This window comes from Gnatocerus cornutus, unplaced genomic scaffold (genome assembly GCF_029298725.1).
Source record: "Gnatocerus cornutus isolate USDA-ARS CGAHR unplaced genomic scaffold, icGnaCorn1.1 Chromosome158, whole genome shotgun sequence".
In the NCBI taxonomy this organism is placed as follows: Eukaryota; Metazoa; Arthropoda; class Insecta; order Coleoptera; family Tenebrionidae; genus Gnatocerus; species Gnatocerus cornutus.
Window position 1 is genome coordinate 1 of NW_028275365.1, and position 10,257 is coordinate 10,257.

Below are 10,257 nucleotides of genomic sequence, written 5' to 3' on the forward strand. Positions count from 1 at the left end.
GAAATCCGACAGTCGGGGGTTCCAAACTGGTCCTGCAACATCTGAAGGTGTTGTTGTTGAGGAGCAATTGTTGTTGTGAAAGTGGCTTTTCCATCCCTGAAGACGTTTAGGGATGAAATTTTGATCGCCGACGCTTTGAGAGCGTTGGCCAGCGCCTTTGTCGAGCGGAAATTTGCCGGCAAGTTTTCGATGACAAACTTGTTTTGTGCGGCGGCTCGAGGTTGAGTTTGACGACCCGTCTGGGTGGTCTGGACTGGTGACGTCACTGCTGACGTCACTGGCGGGACTTGTTGCTGACGGCGGCTTCCTGACGAATTGGAAGCCGGTTTGTCGGCAACTTTTGTTTTTGATGATGAGGTGGTGCTTCCGGAAGTGGAAGCGAAAAGCGGGGGAAGAAGAGAAGTCTGGGCTTGGTTGGTGGAGGTTTGAGCTGCTTGTCTCAGGCTAATCAGTTGATTAACCTGCTCTCGAATCGAGAGTAGCTCCTCCAAGGAGGGGTCAATTGGGGGCAAAGGGGTAGCTGCTGGAGGAGGACTCACCGAATTCCTCTCCAGGGGCTGGGTGGTTGTGGGAACTTCGCTCTGGGCTAGCACTGAGGCGTAGCTTCGAGTCTGGCTTCCCTGACTGGTCCTCTGGGTCCTGGGGGCCGGGGTGGGGGGCGTCCTCGAGGTGGACGGGATGGGGTCCTCGAACTGGAGGTCGAGGAGGGAGAGCAGCTCGGACGGCTGCTGGGTTTTCGGACGCTTCGAGGTCCTGGGGATGAAGAGCTCCTCCGAAGAAGACGAGATCGGAGAGCAACTCCGTGTCTTCTTCTTCTTGTTCTTCTTTTTTTTCTTCTGGTTTTTCCCAGAAGAATGTTGTTGGGTTTGCGGGTTGCCTTTCAAGAACGACTCCCCCGCAACGGAAGCCGCTCTCGCCTTGGTGTTGCGCAATTCGCGCATCGCGTATTCTTCGCTCTCTCTGTGACGTCTGCACTGCACGACGTCTGAACTCAGAATGCTGTATTCGAGGCCCACTGAATTTTCTAACTCGACGAGAAGGCTCTCGTTTAGTCCGCGGTCCGCGCGTTTTCGAACGCGCCAACACTTTGACTTTGGCGCCCAATTCGTTCTGTAAAGTTCATTCGTTCTTTCACCGAAGAATAAGCCTACCTATAATAAAAAGAAAAAAACGCGCGCGCGATAGACGAAAATATGGCCGACGTAGAAAATCAAGCAGCTTCGACGGTCGCCGGTGCCACTTCCGGCTCCTCACCGGTGAAGAAGGAGAAGAAGCCCAAAAATCCGAGAAGCAAACCTTCTCATCCGCCCACTTCGGAGATGGTCACCAACGCCATCAAAGGCTTGAAGGAACGCGGCGGTTCTTCGTTGCAGGCGATCAAGAAATATGTCGCGGCCAACTACAAAGTCGACGCGGAAAAATTTGCGCCTTTCATCAAGAAGTACCTTAAGGGCGCCGTCGCATCCGGTTCGTTGGTCCAAACCAAAGGAAAAGGAGCTTCCGGTTCGTTCAAGTTGGCTTCTGCCGTCACCGGTGCAGCTAAGGCTCCGTCCGCCACGAAAAAGAGATCTGCCGCTGCGACCGCGTCGTCATCGGCGAAATCCAAGAAGACGGGCGTTGCTAAACGTTCCGTCGCGTCAGCGCCGACGTCCGCCGAAAAAGGATCCGCCTCAAAAGCCGGTAAGAAGGCCGCCCCCGCCGCTTCGGCCAAGTCTAAGAAAACTGCCGCCGAAAAGAAGAGCGTCGCCGTATCGAAGGCTAGAAAGGCTGCGTCCGCTCCCGAAAAGAAAGCCAGCGCCGCCTCCAGATCGCCCGTCAAACCCAAGACGCCATCGAAAGCGAAGAAATCCAACAAGGCCGGTCCAACCAAGAAACCGAAAGCGCCGAAACCGAAAACGGCCAAAGCCGTCACCGTCAAAGCGAAAAAAACCGCTTCACCCAAGAGAAAGAAGTGAAAAGTCGACGACGATGATTTAATTTTTTCAACGACGACGACGTCCTGGTGGTTTCGGGAACGTGCTCCGATCGTATATATCGACGTAGGGGCACCATCGATACAAATAAATGGCCCTTTTCAGGGCCACAATTATTTTCAAGAAACGAACGAAAGATTCGCTTGGACAATGCACATTCTGTTGAGGAGATACATACTTTCATTTGATTTTCTTGTCTATTCATTTGACTGTCGAAACAGTGTTATTACAAAGAATGATAAACTTTATTATATAATAATGTTTCAAATAGTCTCAGTTAAAAGAAAATTTAATGTGAAAGAAAAAAGCAAAAGTTTATCGTTTTATGTAAGTACGAATTTTGTGAATAAATCACATAACCTAACTTTTTTTTTTTTTTTTTTTTTTTTTCAATCTCAAAAAGTTGCATGCGCGAACGATAAATTTTCAATTCGTTGGAAAATAATTGTGGTTCTGAAAAGAACCGATTTTTTTTTTCTTCTTTTAACACCTTCGAAGATGAAGAATTTGTTAATTCTAGATGGTCGGATCGGATGGATGGATGGATGGATGGAGGAAATTTAAGCCCTCTCGCCACGAATGCGTCTCGCCAATTGGATGTCTTTCGGCATGATGGTGACACGTTTGGCGTGGATGGCGCACAAGTTGGTGTCTTCGAAGAGGCCGACGAGATAAGCCTCGCTGGCTTCTTGAAGTGCCATCACGGCCGAACTTTGGAAACGGAGATCGGTCTTGAAATCTTGGGCGATCTCTCGGACGAGACGTTGGAAAGGCAGCTTGCGGATCAAAAGTTCAGTGCTCTTTTGATAACGACGAATCTCACGAAGGGCGACCGTACCGGGCCTGTAACGGTGAGGTTTCTTGACACCTCCGGTGGCGGGAGCGCTTTTTCTGGCCGCCTTCGTGGCCAACTGTTTTCTAGGTGCCTTGCCACCGGTAGATTTACGAGCCGTCTGTTTAGTTCTCGCCATCTCGGATATCGGATGAATCAAATGAAAAGAATTAACGTAGGTAGTGGCTTGCTTGCTTGCTTCGACCGAACGACCGACCGTACGTACGAACGTTCGAAAGTCAACTGAAAATTTTCGTCGCGCCAACGGCCGTTTTATAAACTCGATGAGTCATACGGCGACGCCATTGGTGGATTCGTTTTTAACGCGAGGTGGAGCTGCCGTAACTTATAAATAGTCCCGCGGAATGAAATTTTGACGTTAGTTCCATAACGAACTTGGTCGAAGCTACGTCGTTTTGTACGAAGAATTTCCTAATTTTATCAAGATGACCGGTCGTGGTAAAGGTGGCAAAGGATTGGGAAAAGGTGGCGCCAAACGTCATCGCAAAGTTCTACGCGATAACATCCAAGGTATAACGAAACCGGCGATCAGAAGATTGGCTCGTCGTGGTGGTGTGAAACGTATTTCCGGTCTCATCTACGAAGAAACCAGAGGTGTGTTGAAGGTCTTCCTCGAGAACGTCATCCGTGACGCCGTAACTTACACCGAACACGCAAAACGTAAGACCGTCACCGCCATGGACGTCGTCTACGCCCTGAAACGTCAAGGTCGTACCCTTTACGGTTTCGGCGGTTAATTTTATCATTTTATGACGTGTATCCGCATCCTCAGAGGAATAACAACAAACCCCCCGCAGGCAAGCAAACAAACAAACAAAAAAAAACGGTTCTTTTCAGAACCACAAAATAAATCAAACGAATTAAATATGTTGCTCAATTGTGTGTTTGTCTTCAAATCGAAATGAAAATCGTACGGAGTGAGTGATCATTTTAATTTGTGATCCAGGCGGCGACTTTGACAATTTTGACAGCAGTTTTAGGTTAGAATGACCATCGTTAAAAGAACGTTTTTGCCACGAAGAGTATATTTGAGGTTATGTCCAATATGGGGTAGAGTTACTCTCCTCAGACGTGACTTGAAACAAAATCTCATAGCAAATAAAACGATTGATTGTAGTATTACGGCTCACCGCTGACGACTGCTGCTGCAAGAAATTATCGAGACGGAGAGCACGTATAGGCGACCGGTGTGTGTGTGTATGTTCTTAACAGATTAATGTGCGAAATGTGAAGAAATTTACGACGAATCGGAATGTTTCTTGAATTAGATAATCAATAAATTATTATAGATAGAGTTGTCGAGTTCGTGCTTTAGTCGGGCATTGAATTTTTCTAAAAATTACGATGAAAAGTCGTAAAAATCATCTTTCTTGGTTGAATGTAATCGAAAATCTTCCGTTCAGTCTACGCTCGTATAATGAATTAATTGATCGGTTTAACTTTAAAATATCTAAAAGACTTTTTAACATGATTCTCATAGGTTGTTGTATTTTGGCGAAAAAATCAATTCGTTCGAGTTGAATTTTTGGCCCTGAGAAGGGCCGATGTGAAGATGGTTTTTATAAAAGTTTTTGTTTTTCGTTCGAGATGACGGCGGCGAAGAATTAAATTTAAGGCTTCTTTTCGGTCTTCTTGGGCAACAACACCGCCTGGATGTTGGGCAAGACACCGCCTTGGGCGATGGTAACGCCGGAAAGGAGCTTGTTTAACTCCTCGTCGTTCCTTATAGCCAATTGAAGATGTCTCGGAATGATACGGGTTTTCTTGTTATCTCTGGCGGCGTTTCCTGCCAATTCGAGAACTTCGGCGGCTAGATATTCCATTACGGCCGCCAAATAAACGGGAGCACCTGCACCCACTCTTTCGGCGTAGTTTCCTTTACGCAGAAGACGATGAATTCTGCCGACGGGAAACTGAAGTCCGGCACGACTGGAACGAGACTTCGCCTTTCCCTTCACTTTACCTCCTTTTCCTCTTCCGGACATGTTGTTATACGATATAAACAGCAAAACACCTACTGCGACTGACACGAAGCGCACTGACAAACGTACGGCTTGAAATAAATGCCGAACGCGGCGAAGGCTAGAAATTTATATGGTCGGTACAGCGCCATCTCGTTAGGGCAATGGTCGAACGACGAACTAAGGCGGAGCGCCTGTTTGTCGCTCGCTCGTTATAAATAGAGGGATTTTAGGTGTGCGGCGTTTTAGATCGAGTATACTCGTCGTAACGTGCACGTCGTGTCTGTCTCGTTTTCTGTTTTTAAACGTTTTTTTAACTCGACGACTAGAAGAGAATGCCACCCAAGACCAGCGGTAAGGCGGCCAAGAAGGCCGGAAAAGCTCAAAAGAACATCTCGAAGAGCGACAAGAAAAAGAAGCGCAGGAGGAAGGAGAGTTACGCCATCTACATTTACAAGGTGTTGAAGCAGGTCCATCCCGATACCGGTATCTCCAGCAAGGCTATGTCTATCATGAACAGTTTCGTGAACGACATCTTCGAACGTATAGCTGCTGAAGCCAGTCGCCTCGCTCATTACAACAAACGTTCGACCATAACCAGCAGGGAGATCCAGACGGCGGTGCGTCTTCTTTTGCCCGGTGAATTGGCGAAGCACGCCGTTTCTGAAGGAACCAAGGCCGTCACCAAATACACCAGTTCAAAATAAATCCTCCTCGAGCAGCTTGGAAGTTGGTTGGAAAAAAAAGAAAAAAAATCGGTTCTTTTCAGAACCACAAATTCAACTCGAACGAATTAAAAATTTTCGTCTTCATACTATATAAGTTCCTGAGAGAAAATATAAATAGTGAAAAATATATTTAAAAAAAGTTTGACATCAGAAATGTTAATAAAAAAAGAAAAGAGTAGAGACAACGGCACGCGGTGTTCCCAAGCGGTCACCCATCCAAGTACTGACCGCGCCCGACGTTGCTTGACTTCGGTGATCGGACGAGAACCGGTAGTTTTCAACGTGGTATGGTCGTTGCCTGGTAAAATTTTCCAAGATGGTACGTTGACGATTTTTTGTGATTGTTCGATCGTTTGGATGTGACATTTTTCGATGGTACACATGTCAGAAAATGTACAAGATTTAAAAGAAGAAAAAAAAAAAATTTTTTTTTGCGAGTCGTTTTTTAGTTTTTTTTTTGCGACAAAATGACGAAAAAAAAAAACTCGTATGAGGCGTTAAATTAAATTGTTCGTTTGACGATCTCAACGAGTCACTTGCGATTAACGTAATTTAAAATTTGAGAACTTACTTACTCACTTGCTTGCTTAGATGGAAATAGCACCCACTTGAAGTAAACGCCGACACGGACCGGAGATGAATAAACTCCGAACGGACGGGGTTAATTCATGAACTGACCGTAGTACGGTCGAAGGTTCGCCGCCGCCGCTACCTGCTTTCTTTCTTAGAACTGATAACAGAGTTGGTTTCTTTGTCTGTTCATTCATCGAAATTCCCACCACTCTGGCCGGGCCGGGCGGGGTGGGTGTGTGTTGTTTCATGATTTGTTCTCTTCTCGATTTATTCTTTTTCCGACGTCGTTCGATTCATAGAGATGTTTTCGTCGAAAGTGTGGTCGCGTTTACATTGCATTAAAATTTAATTTGTTCCAGTGCGACGATGAAACAAGAAAAAAGTTTCAAGTAAGTACGCACGCACGCACACCTACATATTTCATTTTTTAAATCTTTCGACGTTCGTAGTTTCTGCTCGAAATGTCGACTAATAGTAGGGAATGTTTTGTTGATTTGTTTGTTTTTCGTTTTTGAGAAGAACAAATGAAAATTTCGTTGGATTTCTGTCGACCGACGACCGACTGAAAATCCGCCGACATCGACGTAGTTTTATTTAGAGTGTCTGAAAAATGCAAACAATGCAAGATTTCCGTATTTTTGTTGGTTTGTGGTGTTTGGGGAGTTTTTTTTATGATTATAAAATGGTTTCGTCGAGAAAAATTGCTTCTTTCGCAATGAATTGGCAAGAAAAATTAAAAAACTCGTCCGTTCCCGTCGCTGGATGTTCGACGGTGGTCCGTCTGATTTTCCCTTTATTTTCGTAAAATTGACGAGAATTTCGCCGTCAAAACTGTTTTCGGTGATGTTTCGATGATGGGATTTCGTCGTGTGAGGTAATTTTTGAGGAAAAAATGTCGATTTTGCGAAAAAAGTCGTTCGAAAAGTCCGTTCGTCGTACAAATTCGTTTCTCATGGTCGAGTCCGAAATTGACATCGTTTTTTTTCCGACCTGTTCGTCAAGATCGTTTTCAAAAATCAACTCCTACGAAAGGCGAAGGTTTTATCTTCGTTCTTGAAAAAATTCGACCTTCTCGGACGTCATCTTCGACCGTTTGTGAATTTTTTTCCTACACTCTGCAGGTTCGTCGGTCGTCGCTCCGATCCGTGCTGCGTCTCTTTGCGAGGCGATTTTCGAAAAGATCGCACGTACTTTTCGACCGATTCGTTCGTGAAACTTGTAGAGGATGCTTCCAAGTTTGTCTGGTCGAAAGCGGAACTTTCCTGTTATTCGTGGAAAACGCGTAACGTCGGCGTCGAACTTGGATGTCATCTCCTTGTTTCGGAGGGTCTTTGTTCGAGTCGACGTTCGATCGGTCCTTGTTCGCTTTTGGAGGTCGGCTGGTCGTCCGGGAAAACTTGAGGTTATTCAGGAGGCCATCGCCGACCGAATCGCTCATGTTCCCGCACCCGGAGGCGGTGATCTTCGCGTAAAGAGAACGATGCCATCACGCGAAAGCTGTATTCGAGGCCCACTGAATTTTCTAACTCGACGAGAAGGCTCTCGTTTAGTCCGCGGTCCGCGCGTTTTCGAACGCGCCAACACTTTGACTTTGGCGCCCAATTCGTTCTGTAAAGTTCATTCGTTCTTTCACCGAAGAATAAGCCTACCTATAATAAAAAGAAAAAAACGCGCGCGCGATAGACGAAAATATGGCCGACGTAGAAAATCAAGCAGCTTCGACGGTCGCCGGTGCCACTTCCGGCTCCTCACCGGTGAAGAAGGAGAAGAAGCCCAAAAATCCGAGAAGCAAACCTTCTCATCCGCCCACTTCGGAGATGGTCACCAACGCCATCAAAGGCTTGAAGGAACGCGGCGGTTCTTCGTTGCAGGCGATCAAGAAATATGTCGCGGCCAACTACAAAGTCGACGCGGAAAAATTTGCGCCTTTCATCAAGAAGTACCTTAAGGGCGCCGTCGCATCCGGTTCGTTGGTCCAAACCAAAGGAAAAGGAGCTTCCGGTTCGTTCAAGTTGGCTTCTGCCGTCACCGGTGCAGCTAAGGCTCCGTCCGCCACGAAAAAGAGATCTGCCGCTGCGACCGCGTCGTCATCGGCGAAATCCAAGAAGACGGGCGTTGCTAAACGTTCCGTCGCGTCAGCGCCGACGTCCGCCGAAAAAGGATCCGCCTCAAAAGCCGGTAAGAAGGCCGCCCCCGCCGCTTCGGCCAAGTCTAAGAAAACTGCCGCCGAAAAGAAGAGCGTCGCCGTATCGAAGGCTAGAAAGGCTGCGTCCGCTCCCGAAAAGAAAGCCAGCGCCGCCTCCAGATCGCCCGTCAAACCCAAGACGCCATCGAAAGCGAAGAAATCCAACAAGGCCGGTCCAACCAAGAAACCGAAAGCGCCGAAACCGAAAACGGCCAAAGCCGTCACCGTCAAAGCGAAAAAAACCGCTTCACCCAAGAGAAAGAAGTGAAAAGTCGACGACGATGATTTAATTTTTTCAACGACGACGACGTCCTGGTGGTTTCGGGAACGTGCTCCGATCGTATATATCGACGTAGGGGCACCATCGATACAAATAAATGGCCCTTTTCAGGGCCACAATTATTTTCAAAAACGAACGAAAGATTCGCTTGGACAATGCACATTCTGTTGAGGAGATACATACTTTCATTTGATTTTCTTGTCTATTCATTTGACTGTCGAAACAGTGTTATTACAAAGAATGATAAACTTTATTATATAATAATGTTTCAAATAGTCTCAGTTAAAAGAAAATTTAATGTGAAAGAAAAAAGCAAAAGTTTATCGTTTTATGTAAGTACGAATTTTGTGAATAAATCACATAACCTAACTTTTTTTTTTTTTTTTTTTTTTTTTCAATCTCAAAAAGTTGCATGCGCGAACGATAAATTTTCAATTCGTTGGAAAATAATTGTGGTTCTGAAAAGAACCGATTTTTTTTTTCTTCTTTTAACACCTTCGAAGATGAAGAATTTGTTAATTCTAGATGGTCGGATCGGATGGATGGATGGATGGATGGAGGAAATTTAAGCCCTCTCGCCACGAATGCGTCTCGCCAATTGGATGTCTTTCGGCATGATGGTGACACGTTTGGCGTGGATGGCGCACAAGTTGGTGTCTTCGAAGAGGCCGACGAGATAAGCCTCGCTGGCTTCTTGAAGTGCCATCACGGCCGAACTTTGGAAACGGAGATCGGTCTTGAAATCTTGGGCGATCTCTCGGACGAGACGTTGGAAAGGCAGCTTGCGGATCAAAAGTTCAGTGCTCTTTTGATAACGACGAATCTCACGAAGGGCGACCGTACCGGGCCTGTAACGGTGAGGTTTCTTGACACCTCCGGTGGCGGGAGCGCTTTTTCTGGCCGCCTTCGTGGCCAACTGTTTTCTAGGTGCCTTGCCACCGGTAGATTTACGAGCCGTCTGTTTAGTTCTCGCCATCTCGGATATCGGATGAATCAAATGAAAAGAATTAACGTAGGTAGTGGCTTGCTTGCTTGCTTCGACCGAACGACCGACCGTACGTACGAACGTTCGAAAGTCAACTGAAAATTTTCGTCGCGCCAACGGCCGTTTTATAAACTCGATGAGTCATACGGCGACGCCATTGGTGGATTCGTTTTTAACGCGAGGTGGAGCTGCCGTAACTTATAAATAGTCCCGCGGAATGAAATTTTGACGTTAGTTCCATAACGAACTTGGTCGAAGCTACGTCGTTTTGTACGAAGAATTTCCTAATTTTATCAAGATGACCGGTCGTGGTAAAGGTGGCAAAGGATTGGGAAAAGGTGGCGCCAAACGTCATCGCAAAGTTCTACGCGATAACATCCAAGGTATAACGAAACCGGCGATCAGAAGATTGGCTCGTCGTGGTGGTGTGAAACGTATTTCCGGTCTCATCTACGAAGAAACCAGAGGTGTGTTGAAGGTCTTCCTCGAGAACGTCATCCGTGACGCCGTAACTTACACCGAACACGCAAAACGTAAGACCGTCACCGCCATGGACGTCGTCTACGCCCTGAAACGTCAAGGTCGTACCCTTTACGGTTTCGGCGGTTAATTTTATCATTTTATGACGTGTATCCGCATCCTCAGAGGAATAACAACAAACCCCCCGCAGGCAAGCAAACAAACAAACAAAAAAAAAACGGTTCTTTTCAGAACCACAA

At 46.4% G+C, this 10,257-nt stretch overlaps 1 non-coding gene across 1 annotated transcript; it reads right to left on the reverse strand.

Moving 5' to 3' along the window:
* Nucleotides 1–5,694: 5,694 nt before the first annotated feature.
* On the reverse strand, nt 5,695–5,814 carry LOC148166761 (5S ribosomal RNA). The gene has a single exon (XR_015770944.1). It is a non-coding gene; the product is annotated as a 5S ribosomal RNA (ribosomal RNA).
* Between the last annotated feature and the right edge of the window lie 4,443 nt (nt 5,815–10,257).